This window comes from Podarcis gaigeae, assembly GCF_964106915.1.
Source record: "Podarcis gaigeae genome assembly, chromosome: 11".
NCBI classification, from domain to species: Eukaryota; Metazoa; Chordata; class Lepidosauria; order Squamata; family Lacertidae; genus Podarcis; species Podarcis gaigeae.
Genome location: NC_139687.1, coordinates 18,174,714 through 18,200,563, shown reverse-complemented (window position 1 = coordinate 18,200,563; position 25,850 = coordinate 18,174,714). Strand labels below are relative to the sequence as shown.

At 42.5% G+C, this 25,850-nt stretch overlaps 2 long non-coding RNA genes across 6 annotated transcripts in view; one reads left to right on the top strand and one right to left on the bottom strand.

Annotated features, from left to right (window-relative positions):
• Positions 1-25,850, bottom strand: part of LOC310827012 — a 37,305-nt gene that overhangs the window by 6,391 nt on the left and 5,064 nt on the right. Inside the window, exon 3 of the long non-coding RNA XR_014556132.1 lies at positions 818-901. This is a non-coding gene — a long non-coding RNA (uncharacterized lncRNA). The remainder of the gene's footprint in view (positions 1-817; positions 902-25,850) is intronic.
• On the top strand, positions 4,064-11,474 carry LOC310826993. 5 transcript variants are annotated; one of them, XR_014556104.1, is made up of 4 exons: positions 4,064-4,179; positions 5,936-6,077; positions 8,582-8,664; positions 11,332-11,474. It is a non-coding gene; the product is annotated as an uncharacterized lncRNA (long non-coding RNA). The 5 variants fall into 5 exon arrangements; XR_014556105.1 differs by lacking the exon at positions 4,064-4,179 and adding an exon at positions 4,737-4,810; XR_014556106.1 differs by lacking the exon at positions 4,064-4,179 and adding an exon at positions 4,812-4,849.

Sequence of the window (25,850 nt, the reverse complement as noted above, 5' to 3'; positions counted from 1 at the left end):
AACAATATTTATCAAAAAGCAGGGTATAAATTAATAAATACTAATAAATTTTAAAACATTAGTTAAGTTGTGCTGTTACATTTTTAATGGTCGTTTCCATGATATTGGCAAGTGATTAACTGCACATTCATGGCGATCCTTCATCTCACCTGACCACAGCTACATTGAACCAAATTTTATGATCCCTTAACCAGTTAAACCACTAAAAATGAGGTAAAATAATATTACCATCCTTATGAACATTACAGGTTCTGATCCCTTGAAAATCAGAAGACCCCTCCCCTTTTCCTTATGTTTCATTTCCTAACTAAACACTAACTTCGTTTTAGAATGAACGTTTGTTATGATTTCTTTTATATGGGTAATGGAGAATGTAATGTGGAAAAAAATGTGTTTTAATGGCTGGTTAGGTTTATATTAAGAATTAGATTGGTACATCTGATATCTTATGGAGCTTTTATTATATTAGTCAAGTTATCCCAGAGTGTATATTCAAAAGTAGTAACTTGAAAATATCCCACAAGGGTATTAATACAAATAATCTGGTGTCACACTCGCCCCACACGTGGAATGTGTTATCTCATTTGTGATTGATTATCTACTATTAACACAATACTGTCTGCAGACTTAGCTCCATTGGAACCCTCTGAGAGTAATTCACAAACTTGATACTTGCCTAACAAAATCTTATTAGGTACGATGCTGGAGTCCTAATCATGAGTCATCTTATGCTATAATAAACGCAAAGCTTGTAAAACACTTTGTACTGTGTAAAGTATTATAAAAACAAGAACAACCTAGAAGTAGCTTACAATACCTTATACTGAATCCATCTTCATCGTCCAGTTACAGGCAAAAGACTTTCCCAGTAGCTGCACTCACCTTCTGTAACGCCCTCTCTCTGGATGTCAAAGAAATAAACAATTACAATATGATTTTTTTATAGACATGTGACGGGAGCCCTGTTTTGGCAAGCATTTGACGTTTTGTTGTTCTCCCTTATATTTTGTTGGAAGCTTCCCAGAGCTGCCCAGGTTGTAAACTTCCCTAACCATCCCACAGCTGGGCTGCTTCTTTTTGTCACTGTTGCAAAAATTCATCTGGTCGAGGGGGGTAGTAAAATATGGTTTGAGGGGCAGGCTGGTGGGCTAGCCTCCCTTAGCTTACTGCATTCAACACTTTAGAGCATTCTATGGGAGGAAATTGCTTTAATTTTTATCTTCCTTGCCTCCCTTCAACACGTTCAAGGCAGATAACAAGGCTTCTGGCAATGATTGGTCCAGCTGCCCTAGAATTAAGCATGTGAAAATATTCGTTGGAGGAGATAGCATGTGAACACAGGGTTCTTTCATGTCGTCGGAGGAAAATGGCATCCCATTACATCTTAGCTGCCTCTACAAAGAACCCAAAGGACCTGTCTCACTCGGCAGGGACCCCAGACTTGGGGGAAGAACTTTGTTGGCGAAGCTTTTTCTACCATTCTCTTTGCATGTGTCTAGTAGAAAAGCTTTGTTGGGAAGTTCCTACTGGTTTTATATTAGAGATCTTGAAGCTAGCACAACCTTCCTCAGTCCAGATATTTTAGACCAGGGATCAGCAACCTTTTTCAGCCGTGTGCTGGTCCACCGTCCCTCAGACCATGTGGTGGGCCAGACTATATATTGGGGGAAAATATGAACAAATTCCTATGCCCCACAAATAACCCAGAGATGCATTTTAAATAAAAGGACACTGTCAGGACTGCCGCTAGGTCCCAGCTCACAGAGGACCAACGCCCAGTGGATGTTATATACAAAAGTCTTTATTAAAGTTTAGTTTCCATTTCCAAGCTCTGGGCGCGCAGACCCACGTCTCGACGCTAGACCAGCTAAGTCCCCTCTGACTCACTGCTCCACCCACACCAGTTTAAGATTCTAGCCCGGCTCCACCTCTTGCACTGCTCTTTCCTGCGCTGGGTCCTTCTGCCCTCTGGGGTTCCCTCCTTCCTGGACTCCTCTGACGCTGAGCCTCCTGAGTCTTGCCCCTCCCTCCGGCGGGCTTTAGGACCTGGCTCCCTTCCCGGGCTCCTCGCTGTGCCGCGCTCCTGTACATTTGAACTTGGCGCGCGCGCCCACCCGGTGACTTTCCTTCTGACCGTTTCCCCGCTTCCTGATGTGGGCGTTGCCAAACCTGACTCCTCTCCTCCCTCTGGTGGTGAGGACACTGGTCCCGACTCCTGGGACTCCCCCTCCCCACTGCTCTCTGGTGGAGACGCTGGTCCTGATCTCCAACTGCTGCTCAGGGACTCCCCGCTGGCCCCTTCCTCCTGGGGCTTCCCCCCTGGAGCCCCCTTCGCTCTGGCCACCGGCGCTCCCTTCTGTGAGTCCTCCAATTCGCTAGAGAGGCTTGTGGAATAACTCTGGCCACTGTCACTGCCTGCGCCCCCCTCGTACTCCTCCTCCTCACTCTCCATTTGCTCCCCCTCCTGTGTCTCTCCTTCTGAACCCCTGACAGACACATTCTACTCATGTAAAAACATGCTGATTCCTTGACCGTCCGTGGGTCAGATTTAGAAGGTGATTGGGCTACATTCGGCCCATGGGCCTTAGGTTGCCTACCCCTGTTTTAGACCACAGTTCCCTTCATTCCCCACCAGCATCACCAATGTTCAGTGACGATGGGAGTTGTAGCCCAAAATATCTCTAGGCTACCAGGCTGGGGAAGCTCAGCTAGCCTAAAGTCCTCTAATACAGGCATAGGTAAACTCGGCCCTCCAGACTACAACTCCCATCATCCCTAGCTAACAGGACCAATGGTCAGGGATGATGGGAACTGTAGTCTCAGAACATCTGGAGGGCTGAATTTGCCTATGCCTGCTCTAATATAACACCAGTAGGAAGTGACCCAACAAAGCCTTTCTACTAGACACATAGTTTTTTAAGGGTGCCGATCACATTACTACCTTAGAGGGCAGTGAAGTTGTTTCCTCCCCATTGTGTTTCACAGCTCTCCCTCCCAGCTGTTCACATCAGCCCGGCTTCCATTATTTGTGTATACACTCAGAGCCATTGACAGGGAGGAATGTCTTTGCCAAGGTGCACATGTTGGCTGAAGACAAACTAGGAATGGCGCTGATTGTTGTGAAGCTGGTTTGAGAAACAAAGCATAATAAAGTACCGGGTGCATATGCATTTTGGATGATGTGCAAATTTGGATTAGAGACCAGCCCTGGAAAAAATGTGGCAAATGCACAATAAATGGGAATGTGAACACAGCTCAAGGAAGGAAAATGTATCTGTTTTCCTTCAAATACTCATATTTGTGCACCATTTCCTTCTGCACACAGACGATCTTTGTATAGAAGAAATATCACAAGTGCCTTCATTCCCATACATCCCCATTGCTGAATGAAAAGGGGCACAACTTGCAGAACAATGCACCATTTGAGGTCATTTAATGCACAGCTCAGCTGGCTTCATAAATATTACGGGCACGCCCGTGTTCACGTGATCCCCTGCAACAGCTCTTGACACTTTGCCTTCTCAGATCAAGCTTGATTGTGATTACATGTTTGTGTGAGACTGACAGCACACTCCCAGGTTCTCTTGGGGCCAGTGGTTTTACTTTGCATAGTAATAGATGGACAAAACGAACTCTGAACACAGTCCGATGCTGTGGTTATCTAGACTTAGGAAGGGATATAGCCATACAATTGCTACTTTAACCACTCTATTGAACTGAAGTGGGTGTTTTGTGGCTAGGTTTTGGTCACTGTCCGAAGGGACTCAAATAAACAACCTTAGCCAAGGGATTGGGAGTGGGGGTGGGGGAAGCCCTGCAGATGAGAAGCTTGTCCAGGCCTCTAGTGGATTCGTTCTTACACCAGAGCATCATTTATGTCTATGTTCTTCCATCTACCTTGTTTGCAGTAAATAGCTGCCCATTATGTCAGGTCAGGCAAGCAACTGTGGCGTCACAGCTCAGCAACCGTGATCAGCTTGCCAAGCATGGAGGTGAGGCCCTCTGGGGAGCAGCCGTGTGTCAAGCTCTTGTCTGTCAAGGTTCTAAGCGACAGTTTATCTTGAGGGTTTAAAACATCCCTTGCAAACCTTTCCCTCCTCCCCTCTCCTTGTTGACAATCCACTTGAAACAAGACAGATGTTGGGCCAGTTTTCTTTACGGTTGCTCTAATTCCACAAGGTGCAATACACAAAATACAATTCTGCCCTTCTTTAAACGTTGAAATCAAGTCAGAGACAACTCTCTCTCTCCCCACACCACCTCACCCCAAACTCTGATGCTATCAATTTACTATCCTTATGTACAAGTCTTAAAGGAAAGCCTGACCAGGGTGGGTTTTTTTAGCGAAGTGATAATGAAATAAGGCTTGCCTCCAATTGTGTGCTGCTTTTGTACCGTCTGATAATTCACAACCCACTTTTGCACATCCGAGACTGATAGGAGGGGGCAGAATATATTGCACAGAGGCAGGTTGTGGGCTATGTCTTTTCTCTTAGAAATTATACATCACCTTCCGTTGACTCTCACTAAGCAATCTACGCCACAGTCCTTTTAAAAAAAGAATCATGATTGAACTAATGTATTTCACGTACAGTCATACCTTGGTTGTCGAAGGCCTTTGAACTCGTAAGTTTAGGCTCCCGAACGATCAAAACCCAGAATTGAGTGTTCCGGTTTTCAAATGATTTTCGGAAACCGAATGTTGGACATTTTCCAACAGGTTGCAAACCAATTGAAAGCCGCAACTTGGTTTCCGAACAGTTCCGGAAGTCGAACGGACTCCCAGAATGCATTATGTTCAAGAACCAAGGTATAACTGTATTTGCAATGGCACATCTGATGTCATACAGTGAGAGGAGGCCCAACGGGGCCCGTCACACCCTCTGAAAGGCCTGACGGGGGCCCAATGGAGCCCTCCCAGCTGTGGAATATTGAGGGGGCCTGGTCACCTCAGTGAAAAATGGGGAAGCTTGGCCCCCAAAGCCCTGCATAGGTGGGGCACCTGTTGGTCATTGTAAGATTACTTTCAGTTACAGTCATACCTCAGGTTACAAACACCTCGGGTTACAAACACTATGGGTTACAGACTTTGGGTTAAGTAGTACCTTGGGTTAAGAACTTTACCTCAGGATGAGAACAGAAACTGCGCGGCGGCAGCGGGAGGCCCCATTAGCTAAAGTGGTACCTCAGGTTAAGAACGGTTTCAAGTCAAGAATGGTCCTCCGGAACGAATTAAGTTCGTAACCAGAGGTACCACTGTACTTCAAGTCTGTGTTGCAGCAAGTGTGCAGAGACGTATTGAAGTTTAGGGCCTGGAACAAGTGGTAGGTGGGACCAAAGATAAAAGTGAGGAGAGCACTCCTCTCTCTTATTCCCCTCCCCTTTGCACACACTCACGAACATCCACCCAGACACAGGCGCACCGTTTGCACACATCAATTCATCCTGCTATACTGCAGCCCACAAATTTTAGAATTCACAGGTTGCGGCACAAAGATGATTACCTTTAGTACTTTGCCGCTGATATCCTAGTTGTTACATGCTAGTCTGTGTACTTATTAGCCCTTCCTTTAGGATTCCAAACCCTTATCCATTTTAGAGACAAGAGTTATAACAAGGGAGCACTTCAGTCCATAAAAAACAGCAGTAAGAAAGAAAAAGGAAATTTATCACAATGAAATCCTTTCATTACCTTTCGAAGGTACCATAAAAGATGGATGTGAATATAAGACAGAACCGGCTCATAGCCATTTAAAGAAATTTCCATCCAGTAATTAGGAAATGCCATTATATCTAAACCAATTGACTAAAAATAATAATATTTTTTTTAAAAAAAATCATTCTTTGCTCTGGTAAAATGTGTTGACCTAATGGATATTCCTCAAAGGTAAGTCAAAGTGTTATGTGATGTTCTTTTATTGATTGTTGATTCTAGGTTTGCCTCTGGGAACAAGAACAGCAAAGAAATGTTCTGAAAGGAAAAAAAGAGTGACCTTTTCCGCAGAGGCATTTTAAACCTTTGTGATGCTCATGTAGCCAACCAAGAATATAATAAAGAGAAAAAAGATAGTGTAACTGTAAGTAAACCAGGGAGAGATGGGTATTTGTGAAGTAATTTTTATAGGAAGAATGTAGAATTAGTATGCTACTTTCCTCATGCAAAGCAATAGTCTTTCATTTTCAGTTAACTTTATGTACATATTCTTTCTTTTTTTACAGCCACTGGTAGCAGGTGCATTAATCTGTGGAAAATGTCTTGTAATGGCAGGAACATAAAAACATTATCCACTCATTAATGATTGTGGTGGTGATGATAAGACTTATCCCCCACTCCCCTTTGTTTTACTTAGAAGTATAAGTTTCAATCTAAAATTATTATGGCTTTTCCACTAATGTGTTTTGCACAAAACTCTATCTTCTCATTCCCTGAAACAAAGAGATATTTATACCCTACTTTTCTTCTGTCAGGCAACCCAAGGCACTGTACGTGTGTTGCCCAAATTGTCTAATTGACTTCTAGTCTACAAGCACTTTTATAATGTGCAGGGAATATGCTCTGTTCTATTTTCCAAACGGTTTCTAAATTATCTTTTATATCATTTCAAATATATTTATTGCCCTGAAATTGGAAATGTTGAATAAAACACATTTTTACACCTTAAAAAGGCATCTTGGAGAAAGGGGAAAGAAAAGGTATCAGTTTTATGCAATAATAGTAATCATTCCATCATTTTAGGAAGGGTTTGTAACAGTGTACAAATGAAACATGTGGACTGAGCCCTCACCTAGCTGCTTCTCGTAAATTTATTTGCTCCTTTCCCTAAGACATCACATATTGAGCAGGCAGGATTTATTTGTAACTTTAAAGAGACTCAAACAAGGCATCTTTAATATGGTATATTAAAACCACGCTTATATTCTATAGAGAATGCTCTTATATTGCAAAGAGAATGCAATACATGTAGCTGACATTTTCTTAAATGTTGCAACCTTACATAGACATTAATAATTATCATCTTTATTTAAATTTTAATAATAATAGTCGTATGTAACATGGCAAAATTTAAGAACATTTCAATTAAGTGTACTGCATTCTCTTTGGAATGGACCTGCAATTAAATCCTAGGACTTGACATAACCGCAAGAGCGTAAGCAGATGCAACCAAGACAAAGGCGCAAATAAATGACCAAAGCAAGTTCTTGTTCGTCTTTTAATTGTGACCACTAGCTTGTTCAGCACTAAGGGCAGGGTTGAGAAAACCATGGTCTTTCCAGAGGTTGTTGGCCTACAACTGCCAAGATCACTGACCTTGCTTGCCAGAGCTGAAATCCAACAATATATTTATGGTCATACCTTGCTTAGGCTAACAGGGCTGTCATATTATACTGCTGTAGCAGCTGCTGCCCTTCCCTTTTATTTCAGTGGTAGTTGTGCCCTCCAGCTTGAAAAGCCTGTTGTTTAAACTAGATGTACAATATGTTTCTGATTCTCTAGGAACGACCCTACTGTTATAACAGGTAGAGCTCAGCTCTATAACACAGCGGGACTGGTAAGGACAATGAAACATGCACTCTACCTCTTGAAAGATAAGCACAGTTTAGTGCTGCTTTACGGCTTAAAAAAAGAAAGGAAAGGAAAGAGCCATGTAACTAATGTTTGTGTCCATCTCCTGCCTGATAACATCTCTGCTATGTGGGCTTCTGATTGAACAAGATCAGAGCATTTTTCAGAGTCACATTTTACTTTGCCTTACAACAAAATGCTGATAAAAATCGAGTCTGGTTAGATTACAAGAGATCACAATTTTTAAAAGTCGAGGTACATATTAATACAATAAATCTACTACCTGCAATATCAAATAACAGGCTGGATAAAATCTTATTCCCTTTTTATTTGGTTGCAAAAATTGCAGGACAATTTTCAGAAGTTTGTTCATCTCTATTGTTGTAGATACAGCTACTGAACGTGTGTGGAATAAAATTAACAGAAAAGAAATGTTCCTTTCTAGAAACATTTCTGTCATGATGGAGGGTCTTAAATGCAATATGAGTCACTTTGACTTACGATGAACCTGAAATTGTCCTGAAATTTTCAGGTAGCTCAAGTAGATATATACATTTAGGAACAAATGATATCTTTGAGGCACAAAAATTATCTTTGGCTCATAGCTAAAATTAAGTGCTCACACATGGATAACTTGAAAATAAATAAATCACTTTTTGTGTACAGGTACAGATCTAATATATATTTGATGGTGATCTGTTTGTACCACATCACTTTCAAAGCAATGTGCATTTAGATGAAAATCAAAGTGCCTTTTCTATTGAAAGTGATATACTCATCACATATAACTTGGGCCAGTTCAAAACAGCGGGACTGAGAATATGCACCTATTGGCATGGACCTACAAGACTAAATCCTCCACCTGCCCTGAGTTGACAATCAACTTTTTATTTTGTTCTGTGTATATTGCAATGTTCTTTTGTTGCTATGGCGGATGGCTGATGCAAATAAAGATTCATTCACTCATTCCCTGCTCCATCTGAAAATATTGTCTGCTGTTACCATCTTGTCTAGCAGGCCTGTGGAACGTGCAAGCAAGTAGTTCTAAGAGGCAGCCAAGCCCAGGAACTCAGGGTAATTTTACATAGGAACATCAGAAGGTACTTTATACAATTTGACCCTCTTTAACATGCTTCTTAATATATTCTGCTATTTTCTTACACTTCAAATCCCCTCTTGTGGTCTTCACATATGGGAAATAACTTATAAAATAGACTAGAAAGGGTTTCCAGTCTTCTTTAAAGAATTATAAATTTGTGCCTCTTATCAGCTCCATCAGTTTTGCCACCTCTGCAAATAAGTTCTACTGTGAAGAGTACATAGCATAACTTGTACTAAAAAGATGTGGTTATCAGCTGGTTCATATGCTGCAAAATCCTTAGTAGAGCAGCCCTGTGGACACACAGAGGAAACGACATATGAACTGGCATTGCATCAGAGGTGGTGATAGCCACTTTCTTAATTTAGGTTTTACCCACCACACAGTGGTGGCTGGTGCCCAATGAAACAGGCAGGGCGAAAGGCAGATAGAGCAACGGGAATTGGAGACAGAGCCAACGACGGGCAGAGCCAACTAATTTCAGTTTTGTCCCCATCCTCCTCCCTGATGAGTTCTGCAACAGTAAGACTAAGGAGGAGGAAACTGACAGCCAGGTGCACCCCCTTTGTTGTTGTTGTTTAGTCATGTCTGACTCTTCGTGACCCCATGGACCAGAGCACACCAGGCACTCCTGTCTTCCACTGCCTCCCACAGTTTGGTCAAACTCATGTTTGTAGCTTCAAGAACACTGTCCAACCATCTCGTCCTCTGTCGTCCCCTTCTCCTTGTGCCCTCCATCTTTCCCAACATCAGGGGCTTTTCCAGGGAGTCTTCTCTTCTCATGAGGTGGCCAAAGCATTGGAGCCTCAGCTTCAGGGTCTGTCCTTCTAGTGAGCACTCAGGCTGATTTACTTCACAATGGAGTGGTTTGATCTTCTTGCAGTCCATGGGACTCTCAAGAGTCTCCTCCAGCACCATAATGCAAAAGCAAAAGCATCAATTCTTCGACAATCAGTCTTCTTTGTGGTCCAGCTCTCACTTCCATACATCACTACTGGGAAAACCATAGCTTTAACTATACAGACCTTTGTCGGCAAGGTGATGTCTCTGCTTTTTAAGATGCTGTCAAGTTTCTCCCAAGAAACAGACACCATGACAAGGCAGTGATCCATGAAGGAGGTCACCCCCCTAGGGTGGTTGTAATAGGCAAGAAGGGGAAACTGACTCAGAGCAGAAAAAGTTTGGTGGGGCAGTGCCCCATCTGTCCTAATAGATCCACTATTAACTCCACTGCCACCCAAAAATGCATCCAGCTGGTGTAGTACAGGCCCCTTTGATAGAAAACAGGCTGGCATTGGATACAGAAGATCCAATGCTCATCCTGCTGTGCCCCCAGAATGCCTCTTTTTCTGACTTTACAGTCACCAACACTGGCAGGATTCTGGTCAGTTGTAGCCTGACAAAAGCTCACACCTTGGGTGGTGGTGTAATGATTTCAGGCAGGCAGGCAAGCCTCAATAAGAATTTATGACTCTCTAGCAGTTTATGGTACGTTTATTTACAGACTACATCCAGCACACAGTTTCCAGCTTGCCGCTCTTGAAAACGAGTTGGTCAGTCTGAGTCTCCATCCCGGTCACAGCAAGAAGGACACCAAAACCCCACCTTTCCCCTCTTGCCCTTCTGCTGCATTCTGACCTTTTCAACTCTCCGAGAATGGGGGCTAGGAGGGTGGAAATTATCCCCATTCTCAAAGGAAGAACTCTCTGGTGGTTGCCTAGCAACCCTCTCACTGTTGTCTATCTCTCCCCCTTCTTGTCTGTTCTAGCTAAGTCAGGGAACTCTTTGTGAAGGAGGGTCAAGCCCAATTCCTCCTGCTGTCTGCGATCTTTCATCTCCAGAGCCAGACTCTGTCTCTCTCTGTCCATCTCCTGAGTCAGACTCTTCCCCTGTGGTCGATTCAGCCACGTCCCTGACAGGTGGAGCCCTCTCTGTTGGTGGAGGGAAACTTTTGCCAAATCCTAACCTCCAGCAGCAGCATGGATCAGGGGTTATAATTGTTCTGCCCAATGGTTTTAAAAGAAGATTGGACAAATTCATGGCTATATGGAATCTCCACTGAATACCAGCCACTGAAGAGCAATGGCATGGGAGGGCTATTGGCCTGATGGCCTCCTTGTGGGCTTGTCTGAGACACCACTGTTGGATGCTGGACTTGGTAGAACGGTGACCTTATCCAGCAAGAGTCTCCTTACGTTCACATGACTGTGATGCCAACATCACAGCTGCCCCTCTCATGCAGAGCACCACCAAGAAGGAGCGCCTGTCACCAGCTCATATGCTTGCACCATTATCTTCATGGCTGCATCCAGGGGACCGATATTTTTAGACCATATGAGCCAGCCCTGTGTGCAGCCTGTTTGCAATATGAGAATCTCTTCAGGACTCTGTGAAATGCAAGAGATAGGTAGGAATGAATGCAATGAATGATGCAAATACTTGTGTATTTCTAAAGATCACATGAGTGGAAAATCCCATTTGCACATATTCTGAAAACAACTACTGAAGAAATAACTCCTGCCCCATAACATATAATGAGAAGTAACTATTGCATATATTGTAGTTTGCGACTGTTCTCGAGGTGCACTTAATGCAAACCAAGCTGTGTTCATTTGCTTTGCAAATGTTCCTGCTGAGGTTCATATTTTAAAATTTCATTTTATTACAGATATTAACAATGATGCCACAAAGAGTAAACATTCTGGTATTGCATCCTGATTGCCAGGAGAAAGAAAGTAGAACAATTTCAGTCCTCCTGAGCCGGTGTATACTGATTGATTCAAATAGAGAGGCCTTTGGGGGAAACAAGAACATTCTCAACTAATTACAGTTTTGCATATTTTGTTCATTTGTGAAATTCAGGATACACCCTACTGGCTTATAGATATTGTTTTGACAAACCAAAGATTATGCTGATGAGCAAACTGTTGCAGAAGACAAAGTAAACATACCTATTAAAAACATCTGGTGTTACAAATATAAAGATATGTTATCTGGAAATTGTAGAGCTAAACGATTCAAAATTCGCTAATAACCTAGATTCCAGTGTAATAGCATTGCACTTGTCAAGTCCGGATGTTAAAGTATTTCTGTTCTCGAGTAGCTTAAATCCCATCCATGCCTATATTTCTGTACTTCATTTGTATGTAAAATTCAGTGAGATTTGATATGCAAAGCCCAGGTCCCTTTCTTGCCTCAACTGCTGCCTATTATTGGTATAGAACGAAGTCAATGGAAAGTTAACTAGCTACATAAGGAATCCATGACTCCCCTGAAGATGAAAGTGACAAGCATAGTGTAAATCTATTTCCTGTTCATAATAGCAATCATTCACTTCACTTCCTATAATATATACAAGCATAATTAATAACACAAAACCCCTAGAAAATCAGGCTCGGGGGGGGGGGGGAATTCAGAACTAATGCAAACATTCTAATGGTCATTTCAAAGTGTCCCATAACCAATGAGAGTCGCTATCTGTTGTCATCATAACATGGCAACTATTTATGAAGGCCTCATTCTGTGATCCCAGCTAGTATGCATGAAAATCTAGAATAGTTCCTGGATTTGGGCATGCAGGGAAATAATCAGCACCATTAGTTTTCCTGGTAAGTCGTAAGATTAAATTTAACTTTATGTTTTAGTATGTAAAGCCGTGCTTCTGGTGGGGCTGATGGGAGTTGTAGTTCAAAACATCTAGAGGAGACCAGGTGGGTGAGGGTTGATGTAAAGACGTAACCTCCTTGGCAGCAGAACACATCCTTGAATTTCCACTGAAAGCATCAGGACTTATTTTGTACTTCTTCTTGTTAATCTTTCATTCATCCCTCACATTACAGTGCATTTCCCTGCTACATTGCTAACAACAAACAGTCTATGTGTGTGTTTTCAAATAGTGCATTTAGCGTGCCAGGGCTACTGTGATTTACTTTGATCTACTTTAATTTCCAGTATGTGCTGGTAATTCCGCTCGTAAAATATGGACAATCTTTTCAAATCATGATATGGGTCTCTAATTTCCAAGATTCTCCACATATCGCTAGAGAAGGCAGATGCACCCCCATCCCCATGTTTAAAGGTAGATAAATAGCCAACCTAAAAGTTAATGTGATGTTAGCATTTCTGAAGTACAGTGGTACTTCGGGTTACATACGCTTCAGGTTACAGACTCCGCTAACCCAGAAATAGTACCTCGTGTTAAGAACTTTGCTTCAGGGTGAGAACAGAAATCATGCTCCGGCGGCGTGGCAGCAGCAGGAGGCCCCATTAGCTAAAGTGGTGCTTCAGGTTAAGAACAGTTTCAGGTTAAGAACGGACCTCCAGAATGAATTACCATATTTTTCGCCCTATAGGACGCACCGTCCCATAAGGCGCACCTAGTTTTTAGGGGGGGGAATAAAGGGGGGAATTATTTTTTCCCCAGGCGCAGGGCTGGGGCGTGGGAAGCCCGAACTTCCCCCAACCCCAGCCCCCAAACAGGCAGCTCTCTGCAAGCCATGGGAGCCCAGTGCCGGCTCCCGCTGCTTGCTGAGAGGTGTGCGAAGCCTGGACACGCTGAGCTCAGCACGTGCAGGCTTCAGCATGCAGGCAACTCTCCGCAAGCAGCGGGAGCCCAGCACCAAGCTCCCGCTGCTTGCGGAGAGCTGCGCGAAGCCTGGAGAGCGAGAGGGGTCGGTGCGCACCGACCCCTCTCGCTCTCCAGGCTTCAGTGAAAGCTTGCATTCGCCCCATAGGACGCACACACATTTTCCCTTCATTTTTGGAGGGGGAAAAGTGCGTCCTATAGGGCGAAAAATACGGTAAGTACTTAACTCGAGGTACCACTGTATCTTGAAATGATTTCGAACCTTATTGGGCTGGAAAGCAGAGGCAACCTCTTGTCCTCACGCATTTTCTTCCTCTACTGCAAATGCTCGTACTTCTCCATAAGCTACCTGACTTCTGTATAATGAACCTAATTAATGATATGGACAACGGTGAATTTTGAAACCAAAATGAATGATTAGCAAGCCTTCCCTGGGTTGTCTCTCAGAAAGATAGAACTTCCTCCAGGCCCGAAGGAAAACGATAACTCTTGCCACGTCGCTCTTTTCGGGAACGTAATTCATGATCTGCTTGGAAAGATTAACACACCGCATGGATGAAACAGCTTTTTCTTTTTGTCTTGATTCCTGATCTGAGGCTGTTTTAAGTTAACTATCAATGCAGTTAGTAAGTACAGTGGCAGCTGCTGAGCAGAGGACGTGAGCAGCCTAGCAGTCAGAGGATGCTTTGACAGAAAGCGGACAGGTACAGATCATGTTTTGCAAAGCATTCTATATGGAGCCTCTGCCATGGCATGGACTCGGTGGCCATCAGTCTCTGTAATAGGTTGCATCCAACTAAGTTACCTTCAGAATAGACCCATTTAAATTAATGGACCTAGCTTATCATGTCCATTAATTTCACTGAGTCTGCTCCAAGTATGGCTAACATTAGTGCAGCCCATCACCTGCAACTTCACATTGTCTGTTCATTACATTGGTAATGCCAGGATTGGCAGAGTAGATATAATTAATCAGCATTAATGAATAAGGTGGTACTTGCTGAATTATATGTTTTAGCCCCATTCTCAGCAATCTCATTACAGTCAACTCGCGATGGGGCATTAGGGTAGTGCTACTGCATTCCTGCTCAGGTCTCCATGTGTTTGTATCTGTGTAGACCAGGGGTCAGCAAGGCTTACCTTGCCTGGGCCGGTTCACTGCCATGGAGCCCCCTCTGTGGGCTGGATTGCGGGCACGCATGATTGCGTACACCCATGATTTCCGGCGTTGGCATCTGTGCAGACACATTTTCCGGCATCTGTGTCTGCACAGACACATTTTCCGGTGCCATGGAAACAAGTCCCTGCACCACGCTGTGCTGGTTTAGCGCAGCACGTGGGGACTCGCCAAGCGGGCAGCTCGGTTTGGGGGCAGCTCTGGGGCAGTAAAACAACCCCCATGGGCCAGTTGTGGCCCATGGGCCTTAGGCTGCCGACCCCTGGTGTGGACACTGTGCATGTGAAACGCCTCCCCCGTGACAGGGAGTGGCAGGGCTCCGAAGAGTGTGTGGCGGAAGCAGGGGACCAGGGGAGTGCCCCAGAAGAGGAGGTCAGTGATTTATGGGGTGTCACACCACCCCCAAGGCAGGAGCCAGGGAGGTAGGTAACAAAAAAAGGTAAAGGACCCCTGGGCAGTTAAGTCCAGTCAAAGGCGACCATGGGGTTGTGGCGCTCATCTCACTTCTGGCCGAGGGAGCCGGCGTTTGTCCACAGACAGCTTTCCAGGTCATGTGGCTAAGATGACTAAACTGCTTCTGGCGCAACGGGACACTGTGATGGAAGCCAGAGTGCACAGAAATGCCATTTACCTTCTTATTTATCTACTCGCACTGGTATGCTTTCGAACTGCTAGGTTGGCAGGAGTTGGGACAGAGCAACGAGAGCTCACCCCATCTCATGGATTTGAACTGCCGACTTTCCGATCAGCAAGCCCAAGAGGCTCAGTGGTTTAGACCACAGCGCCACTCGCTCCAGGACAGGAGGGAGAGTCAGGGCAGTCCAAGGAAGGTGAGCAGAATATGGCGGAAGGTGAAGGGGCAGGTCAGGTGAGGGACAGGTCAGTAGATTCCATACCTTCCCCCAGACCACTGTCTCCTAGAACCAGGAGGTGCTATGGAAGCTGCTGTGTTCCTCTTGCCATAATGTGTTAATTATCAGACTTGTGCCTTCCTTATCTGGGATGCGCCACAACACCCTGCTTTTTATGAGTAAAGATCAGACTTTTGATCTTTGACGTGTAGAGGTTACAGCAAACATTCCGAAATCAGAGCAGGATGGGCACAGAATGGGAAAATGTGATCCTGTTCCGCACTTATTGTACCCAGTTGGTATGCTCACATGTAATCATTTCACTGCATCTCTGCTCCTTTGGGACTGAAACAGGGTTATGGCCAAAAGCATATGGGAATGTTCAAGAGAGGACTGGCATTGAACATACATAGTGCTGGCAACACCAACATGCATAGCACTGCTGCTTAATTATGTCTCAGTTACTGCCAACAAACCACAATAAGCCCTGGTTTGTGGTTGGCTTATGAACATTGGTTTGTTTCAGCAATGGCCTGGTGCTTTGTGCAAACCTAGCATCCTTCCTTAACCATGGTTTGTTTGGCCACAGTCACCCCAGATCCTTGTTAAGCTACAAAGGCCACAAGGCAGTAACAGCTGCACAGATCCAGCTCAAGACATTTTGCTGCCTTGGGTAATGGGCAAGATGGCGCCCTCCCTTAAGGCACACACAGAAGCCAATTGTATTGGTGGTTGAATCTTGCTCCTGTACTGGTGAAAACATTGTCTCTTCCACTGCCTTTGAAGGCAGTGGGCTAGGTTAGCGGGGTACAGAGTAGGTCACATGGCACTTGCAGCTCTGGCCATTCCTCGCAACCTCAGCATTTGCTGCCTGAGGCAGCTGCCTCCCTCTGCCTCATCATAAGGCTGGTCCTGTAGCTGGAAAACAAGCAAAGCTTTCTCAAAATAAGGTACAAGCTGTGCATAATATGCACATAATGTGGGCCAGTACACTGTCTTTGAAAATGTTAGAAATACGGAAAGCAAGAACTGTGTCTTGCAAAGAGTGGCCTTAGGCAGATTGGAACTAGCAATGGTCCCTAGGAACCAGCCTGCTCTGTCAGTGTCCCAGGTCTCACAATATTCTCTCTTTCAAAGCTTCAGTCCTGCAAACTGTCAGCGAGAGGATTCTGAGCTCGATGCGCCGTCGCTTCTGTGTTCTTATTAATCTCAGCGCAGTAATGAAAAACGTCCGAGGCTCATTCTCATTCATGGTGGGCAGCTGTACAACAATTTGTTTCACAACCAAAAGTTGACAGAACAAATCCAAAACAACTCTGTGTACATGTTTACATGAGAGGCTATTGGCATCGACAGAGCATTTGAAGGTGTGCTGGAAGTCCCTTATGCTTTTTGTAACATTTTCAAATTCATTGCTGTCTTCAGGATGACAGGAAATTCAGGTCTGCCTCCCTCCTGGGAGATCTTTATTCACAGACAAGTCAAAAACCCTTGACAAAAGGCAACCAAGGGAACTTGTTGACCTTTTAGCTGCCTGTCTAACATCAGTGCAAGTATTGCTCTCTGATAAAATGAGAAATTCAATTTAAGGGGAAATTTAGCAGGCATTTGAGTAGGCTCTCATATTATTTTGCTTCTCTGCCTGTCTTTCAAAACAGAAAATAAATGTAAATAAATAGGACTGTGTGTCATCCGTTCTCAGCCCTGGAGAGCAAAACAAGCAGAGCTACACTGAGTGGTAATTCCTTTGCTACAACTTCCCACACCTATTTATCTTCTATTCCATCCCACTCCTGGCTACCATTTTGTTTAAACAAGTTGCACGTTCTTTTCTCACCAACATTACTTCTTTAATTTGTGTTAATGGGTTACAGCAGATTACAAAAACCACAAATTTAACCTGCAGAACATATTGTGGTGAAGGTATGTTTATTGCAGACCATTTCCTCATGCATACATAGTAAGTTACACACCTTGAATGCATTCTAGCCCATTTGTTTTCAGGCTCTCTAGCTCGAGAGAACCTTTTCCAAATCATCTGTCAAAGAAGTCCTACATGACTGCAAATAAGAAATCTATGCATTGCAGAAGTTTTTAGAGAATGTTCGTGCTGGGTGTTGTTCTCCTCACGAACTGGGAGTCACATTTAGGTCACATACAGGACTGGCCCCAAATATTTTGCTTCCTGAGGCAGAGAGAAATGTCACCATCTCATGCCTGGTTGAGATGCATAATATAGAAGGCCACACACGCTATTTTTAAGCCTGAGAAAGAAAATCCCACAAATGCCTCTCGCCCTGCATGTAATGAAACTACAAATGAATAAATACAAATTTGCTGACGTTTCATGACACCCCAAATCAGCTGCCTCACTGTGCCCAGCTGACTACAGCCAACACTTCCCTCATTAGGGATAGGCAAGTTATCAGAGAAACTTGTCCACCATTACTTTTCATTTCACTGAAGAAACCCATGATCAATTTCCACGAAATCCCAGTGTCACCACCATCATTTCCAGCTGGGTTAGAGATATCAGAGAAGTTCATTCCAGTCCTGTTTTTGCTAAGAACCCTCATTTGCCTCATTGAACCAGTTCTTGGAACAAACCATCAATCTGCCATTTAGTCTGCAGAGCTACAAAACTTTTCAAGGGCTGGTTCATTCATTGTATTTACGAAGTATCCTGAGCACCCCATAACTAAGGAAGGCACATGTCTGATAGTAATTCTATTATTATTATTATTTTTATTATTATTATTATTATTATTATTATTATTATTATTACAGTGGTACCTCGGGTTACATATGCTTCAGATTACAGATTCCGCTAACCCAGAAATAGTACCTCGGGTTAAGAACTTTGCTTCAGGATGAGAACAGAAATTGTGCTCCGGCGGCGGCAGTGGGAGACCCCATTAGCTAAAGTGGTGCTTCAGGTTAAGAACAGTTTCAGGTTAAGAACAGACCTCCGGAACGAATTAAGTACTTAACCCGAGGTACCACTGTATTATTATTATTATTATTATTATTATTAAATAGTTTTTGTTAATTTTCCATTTAAACATATATAATCACATCGTTATTATCCACTTTACTTCTTTGGCTCTTTAGAGCCTGTTGACTTCCTTCCCTCCCACCTCTTTCAAAAGTAACCTTTATATCACAGCATTTTATATATTTTCCAATTCTACTATAACTCATTACAAAATACCTCAAAATGTAATAAATGTAGAAAAGTAAAAAATTTCTCATTACAAGTCTTCAGATAACCCTGCTAGTGTTGTTAATTGCTTACAATGGCCTTTCAAATATTGGATAAATTTACTCCAGTCTTTTTGGAATACTTGATCGTGCTGGTTTCAGATTTTCCCCGTCAGCTTCGCCAGTTCCGCAAAGTCCATCATTTTCATCTGCCACTCTTCTTTCATTGGTACTTCTTATTGTTTCCATTTTGGGGCTAAAAGGATTATTGCCACTGTTGTTGCATACATGAACAATCTTTTATCTTTTTTTGGAATCTCTTCACCTACTATACCCAGTAAAAAGGCTTCTGGGTTTTTTTTTAACAAAAGTGTTTTTAAACATTTTCTTTAACTCGTTATATGTCATTTCCCAGAAAGCCTTTACCTCTTTACAATGCCCCCCACCTCAGCTTATGTGCCCTCATCTGATGGGATACTTCTGGTTCTAAGAGAAAGTGGAGTGGGGATTTGACTGGTCTGTCCCTTGCCAGAGCAGCCTTTTCTTCTGCGTCCAACACATCCTGTGCCCCCACTTCTGCCTCTGGCTGCTCTGACTCATCCTCTTACCCCCTCCCTGGCTCCTGCCACATGAGTGGCACCAAACCCCATAAATCACTGGTCAGTCCCCGGCCCCCATGCCTCAGACACACACTCATCAGAGTCCTGTCAGTCCCTGGCACAAAGTGAACTGAAGGCTTGTTTTCTCTGCTTTCTTTCTTTCTTTCTTTTTTGTTTTAACAGTATCTCTACCATGCAGGGTATAAACGCTTTTAAAATGGCTCGAGACCACACACTGCGTTCTGTGTGGTTTTATGGACAAATGGCCATTGAATGTACAACAAAATGGCTGCCCCTTACAATATCATAATCTTCACAAAACATGCATCCGTGTGAGGTGATCAATTTACAGTGTAATGGTGCCGTAAATGCCTATAGATGGTGCTCATAAATGCCTATAGGGTGAACACACAATATTGCCAAGTTTAAATCCTAGTGTCTTACGCCAAATGACATCAGTTACTTACAATCTCCTCCTTCGCTCTCCTTGTGAAGGGTTTGGCTTATCTGCTTATGATAGCTTCCCTGGCAAACTTGAAAGAAATCTATCTATTTGGATTAAAAGGGAAAGTTCCTGAGGTAAATGTAAACGATTGCTGCTATCAGTGTTATATTTATTGATTTCTCTGGAACTTATAACGAAGAGAGACAGCTCTGGTCAAAACAGGTGCATCTTATGATATTTCTCTGGCTTTGGAATGATTCATTGGGTGAATGAGCTACCAAAAGGAAAATCAACACAAATAATTCTACATGGAAAAGAAAAATAGCAAGTAGGGTGGGGCTCGGAAAGATACACTGGGCTGAAGCCATATCAGCAAGTAAATTCCTTTCACTGCCTTGTACAAAGGAAACTTTTTGGGGGGAGGGGTCCCCACTTGAAAACATTGACATCATACTGAAACATGAGGGAGGGGGTTGAAATAACGATTTAGCTTTTTCTTCCCAACTGCAGTAGTAGTATCTTTATTTCAGAAACCCCAAAGAGATTGGCAATGGGATATAATGGTATTATAAATATTCTCAGTGCCGTGCTCTGTTAGAATATTCTGCCAACTAGAGCCATCAACTTGGAGCAAATCAGTGGCAATCATTCTATTCTATAAATCTTATACTGTTTGGCACTGAAATCTATATAAGTGCTTCAACTGATAGTGGGGGAGGAAATTCTGTGCACAAACGCTTTGAACCAGCCAGGCACTTTGCATTAGTATACAGTTGCCTTAAATTCTGTGAAAGAAAAATCAGAATTATACAGCCAAGATCTAATGTTTGTTATAGGAGTATTAGGCAAATAATAATAATCTTAATTTATGCAGTCATGGTTGTCGATATTTCTTTATTGGAAAGAGTATGTTGGTGGAGTATAGTTTATCGTTTCCTTTAGCTGCCATACACACAAAATCAAACTCCTTTCATGTTCTCCATTTTATGCTTTAGGCTACAGCTTTATAATCTATAATCTACTACAGTAGGCAATCATTCTGAAAGGTGAGACATAGCTTAATCCTCGCTGCAGCTCATCCTTTCACTCTTTATACGGTTCAGTAATTTTAGATGTTACAGCTAATGTCCAAAATCTGGTGAATATTGACCATCTTCCCAGCTGAATTTCACAAGGACCCGAGAGCTCAGCAATACACTAGTGAATGTTGACAGTCATCCAAATGGGATTGTCAGCATTCATTGGTTTAAGACACCCCAACCAGGAAATATATGTATTTGGACACCCTTGAAATTCATCTGTTTTTATTGTGAACGCAGGTTTATAGGTTAGTAGTAAGCCACATGTTTTGCATGGGGGAAACTATTTCCCTGCCCCCTTATCACCCCAAAATCTCGTGGGCTGCTGCCAGTCAGTGTAGACTAGGGCTCAGCAATATATCATCCAAAATTGTTTTGCAGTCTATATCGTGATATTGGTTTCATAGTTTTTGACCTGACAATATATCGCGAATCATGTTAGGGCTGGGAGATATATTGTCCAAAACTGACTTCAAGTCCATCTCATTATATTGGTTTCATCATTTCTGACCTGGCAATATATTGCAAATCATAAAATGTGTGTGTGTGCTATGCAAAAATCACAATGTGGGAAAAACCATGAAGCCAGTCAATGCCTCTGCATAATTCCATCCTTATTTTAGACACTGTAATATCTCAGTATATTGTGATGTTTAGCTGGTGATGTTGAAAACCAGCTATTGCCCAGCCCTAGTGTAGACCAGGGGATCTTTTTCCTCCGATTGAGGATCACATTCCAGACCATGTGTTGAGAACAGCATGCTGGGTGCTGAGCAAGCTGGCTAAAGCAGCAGCAGCAGATGCCACCTTTTCTTTCTCTTATTTCCTTTATGTCACCCCCCTTTTCATTATGTCTCTTTCTGACACCTCCTTCTCTCTCCCTACCCAGCAGGGACAGATTGTATGGATCTCTGGGAAGAGCAATCGCTTCCAGAACACCTTTGAGATTCTTCATTTGCTCACCCCAATGTCTGCAACACTGGGCTAGATGTACCAATGGCCTGATTAGGTATAAGGCAGCTTCCTGTGTTCTTAAATATGTGCACATTCCACTTGAAATATTTAATTAATTGTGACTTCAATATACTAAATATGTGGCTTGGAGGAAGATTGCTTTGTTTTAATGAACTGCGGAGAGCTGTGTCTAGGAATACACACACACACACATTGCAACACACAAACATTCTCTCTCTCTTTTGCTCTTTCTCCTTTACATGAAAACCTCTCTCTTTGAGATGAAATCATTGGAAAGTTCCCTGAGCTGAAGTGAGTATCCTCAGGAGACCATGCAAGAGACCTAGACTTGCAGCGTGCTATTGATCAGAGAGATGAACAAGCTCCAGTAACAAATCCTACGGAAAGCTCACCACTTTTTCTGAAGACCTTTTCAAACCCCACTCTAATCACTGGGTAGAAAGCAGTAAATTAAAGCAGCAGGTTCAAGCTTTGGAAAGCTTTAACAGGCAGGGTGCAGCAGGAAAACACACAGGAGGTTGAGTTATTGTATTTTGTAACCTTCCACGTTTCCCTGCAAGCCATAAATTATGGAGGTGAACGTAAATAAGAATTAAATATCAGAAGTGTCTTTCTTCTTCTGTCCTTTTGATTATACCACGATTTTATTTATGGCTCCCATAAGAAAACCAAACTTCCATTATGTGCTATTTCTTCTGTAAATTGTTAAAAGAATCACAAAAATGAAATACTTCACAGCAGGTTTTTCCTCTATTGCTGTTTTGCCCGCAATACTGCTTCTCCCTCCCCTTTTTGGAAGCTTGTAATTTTCCCCCTCTCATGATAGAGAGGACAATATCTTATTATAGTTTACCTTGCTGTCAAAAAGCATGCGGCTGTCCTCTTAAAAATCAAAAGTCAAAGCTGCAATCTCTAGGCTGAGGCATTTGACTATGGCTGGAACATAATAAATTGTTCTTGTTCCTCCAGGAACTCAAAGGAACAGTTTCAGATCCTCAGTACATAGAACATTACCTTTTAAAAGAGGTTTTTTGGGGGGAGTGACACTGACTGCTTTTGGTTGACCAGAGAAATAATAAAGTCTTGTATAATGTATTATATAATGTATATAATGTATATGTATTATATAATGTGTATAATGCTTATATGCCTGAATTTATTCTGATGAAATTGCTATAAGGGTCCATCCGGACTTCAGTCACTTTGGAAAAGGAAACAAGGATGCTGGCTCCCCACTCTGATTTTACTGAGAAGCGGGGAGCCTCAATGGAGGCTGGCAAGGGATTTGATCGGCTGCCTGGGGAGGCTGACTAGGCAGTGACAGTGATAGGAAAGCCTGAGCAGGAGGGTGCAGTTTTGTTTCCTAGAACCAGGCGTCACCATCACAGATGGAAGATGACCCACCCTCCCCAACAGAGCATGTGTTTGCAATCTTGATATTCTCACAAGGGGAGAGAATCTCTCGAGTAAACATGATGATGCATTGTCTTTAAAAATATGGCCGGAGGGTGGGAGAACTTGTTGGGACATGTTCGTGACTTCGTGACTCTGTCCAGTACTGAACCTCATGCCCTGCTCCTGAATCGTGACCCTTGAGCACTGTGTTTGCTGCTGAGCCTGTACTCTGTACTATTACTTGTCTGAATAAAGATCTTTCTTGCTTCCAAGCAAGAACCTCTATCTGTGTCTGTTTGGTGGAAGAGTATACAGTCATACCTTGGTTGTCGAACACCTTGCGACTCAAACATTTTGGCTCCCAAATGCCGCAAACCCGGAAATCAGTGTTCTAGTTTGCAAAGGTTCATTGGAACCCAAATGTCTGACGCTGTTTCTGCGGCTTCCGATTGAGTGCAGGAAGCTTCTGCAGTCAATCAGAAGCCATGTCTTGGTTTTCAAACATTTTCAGAAGATGAACGGACTTCCGGAATGGATTCTATTCGAGAACCAAGGTACAACAGTAATTGATGGGTACTGCTGCACTAAAGGATCACTTTCTTACAAGTTCAGAAATAACATGAAGCAGCACTTGTAAATGATTATTTATTTCACTTGTGAATTGCTTCCTATGAAGCATCTCAAAGATAATATAGTACCAAAAAATTAAGCACAGTTCTCAACAATCTCTCTTTCCTCTTCTGATATTAACAGATAACTGTGTCTGCCCTTGAAGCATATAGGCTGTGCCTTTCAACTTTTTGCAGTTGTTCCGGGCTTCTCTTTCTAATTACCAGATCCCTGCCTCCACCTGATTCCCAACACAGTGGCTAGGAATGTTGACCCTCATCCGCCCCAGTTTTTAAGAACCATCAGTGCTAAGCCACATCCTGTAACTTGCAGATAACTTTTACAGACATCAACAGCTATCATGCAGTACGAGGGGGGGGGTATATTTCTGCCCATTAAAAAATGCCAATGAGAAGACCATTTCTGACATAAGCACATTTTGTTTTTTAAAAATTCAATTTTTATTGATGCTCCTTTTATTAGGAAAAAAAAAATCTGCAAAGCCTATCAGCATTGGTTGAAATTTTGTAATAAGCTGTCGTTAGTTGCTTTTCTGCTGGAAAGTGATTTGTACTTTCATTATTACAAAATTTCAGTAAATGCTGATAGACTTTGCAGATTAAAATAAAATAAGCATCCATGAAAACTGTGAGTATTTTTTTAACAAAATGTGCTTATGTCAGAAATGCTCTTTTCATTGGCTTTTTTAATGGGCAGAAATATATCAGTTTTTTCCCCATTGTACTGCATGATAGCTGTTGATGTGTGTGTAAGTTATCTGCTTTTGTTATTAAATCTGTAGGTGCAATGTTTTGGGGGCAGCGGGTCAAAATGAAAAGGGAAAAGCAAAATTTCTGTTCTCTGGTCAAAAATTTCAAATAATATTATCTCCTGGCATCTAAGTCAAGCATGGCAAGTCAACATACTTTTTTTCAAGAGTGAACTGCGATCAGAAAGTGAGTGTTAAGTAATGCCCGTGTTTTCATTTTTTGCCATCACTTTGAGTTTGGTATTAAATATTACTTGTTCAGATGTCACATATTGATACAGAGTATATATGTCAGCATTTGGACAGGAACTAATTGGATTCATATCTCTGATATGTTTTCAAATTGCTGGGTCACATCTGGGTCTCCTGCTATAAATTCTTCACCACTGGTCTAAGTAAAAGGAATGTGACAGATTTAATACCTGGAATAAGTTATTAACTGCAAGAATGCATAAAACAGCATACTGTTGAAAACGGAGAAGTCTGTGTTGCCTCATTTTTAATTATAGGAAGAATTTCTTTGAGGATATTAGTGCTTGGATCAAGCGATGGTGGATTGAAAGCCAAGTAAAAAATGGTGAATTATATGAACTCACAGCATTTTGTTTTGGGTTATACTTGTACCATTTAAACACAACACTAAGGTGGAAGGTACTCGCACAATGTTCAAAGGAGAATAAAAATCAGGAACGATCTACTTAAATATTTCCATTAGGCAAAGGGAAGAAATATCTATTGGAGGTTTAAACATTCTAGAAACATTTGAACTTCACATCAGCACCAGTGTCCTCAACAGAATGAAATCACGCTTAAATCCCATTTAATTCTGGGTTGGACTGTTTTTCCTGCGTTCTGTATAGATTTTGTGTTGACTGTATTTATGGCCTTGCTTTCTTTTCTGGTGAAATTTATGGGGGTGCTTCTCATCTATAAAGCACTCAATGACTCAGGTGCCGGAGGTGCAATTTAAGGATGCCCTCCCTACAATTTGAATCACGTACGATTGTTCTTCAGGGGAACCTCAATTTCTGGCCAGTTCATTATTTGTATGCACTGAACAACTATTGTTTAAAAATGCTTAAAGCTGAAATCCTAAGTGCACACTTACCTGGGAAGAAGTCCACTGAAGTCTGTGGGACTTACTTTTCAGTAGATATACCGAGGATTAAAGCTGGTGTCAAGGTTGGATGGCCAGGCATCTGCTAAGATCTCAGACTCATTGTGGGATGGTATCTTGTCCAAAAACTGAAAGTGATAAAAAAAACAGAATTTTTAAAATATTTTAAACAAATCCAGTACAGATGCAGACTGGGAAAGATCTCAACTTAAAAGGCTTGTTGAATGAAAGGGATATGCCATTGGTATTTAGCCCCTAGTAAGTTAGCAAACTCCTGCCAACCTAGCAGTTCGAAAGCACATCAAAGTGCAAGTAGATAAATAGGTACCACTCCGGCGGGAAGGTAAACGGCGTTTCCGTGCACTGCTCTGGTTCGCCAGAAGTG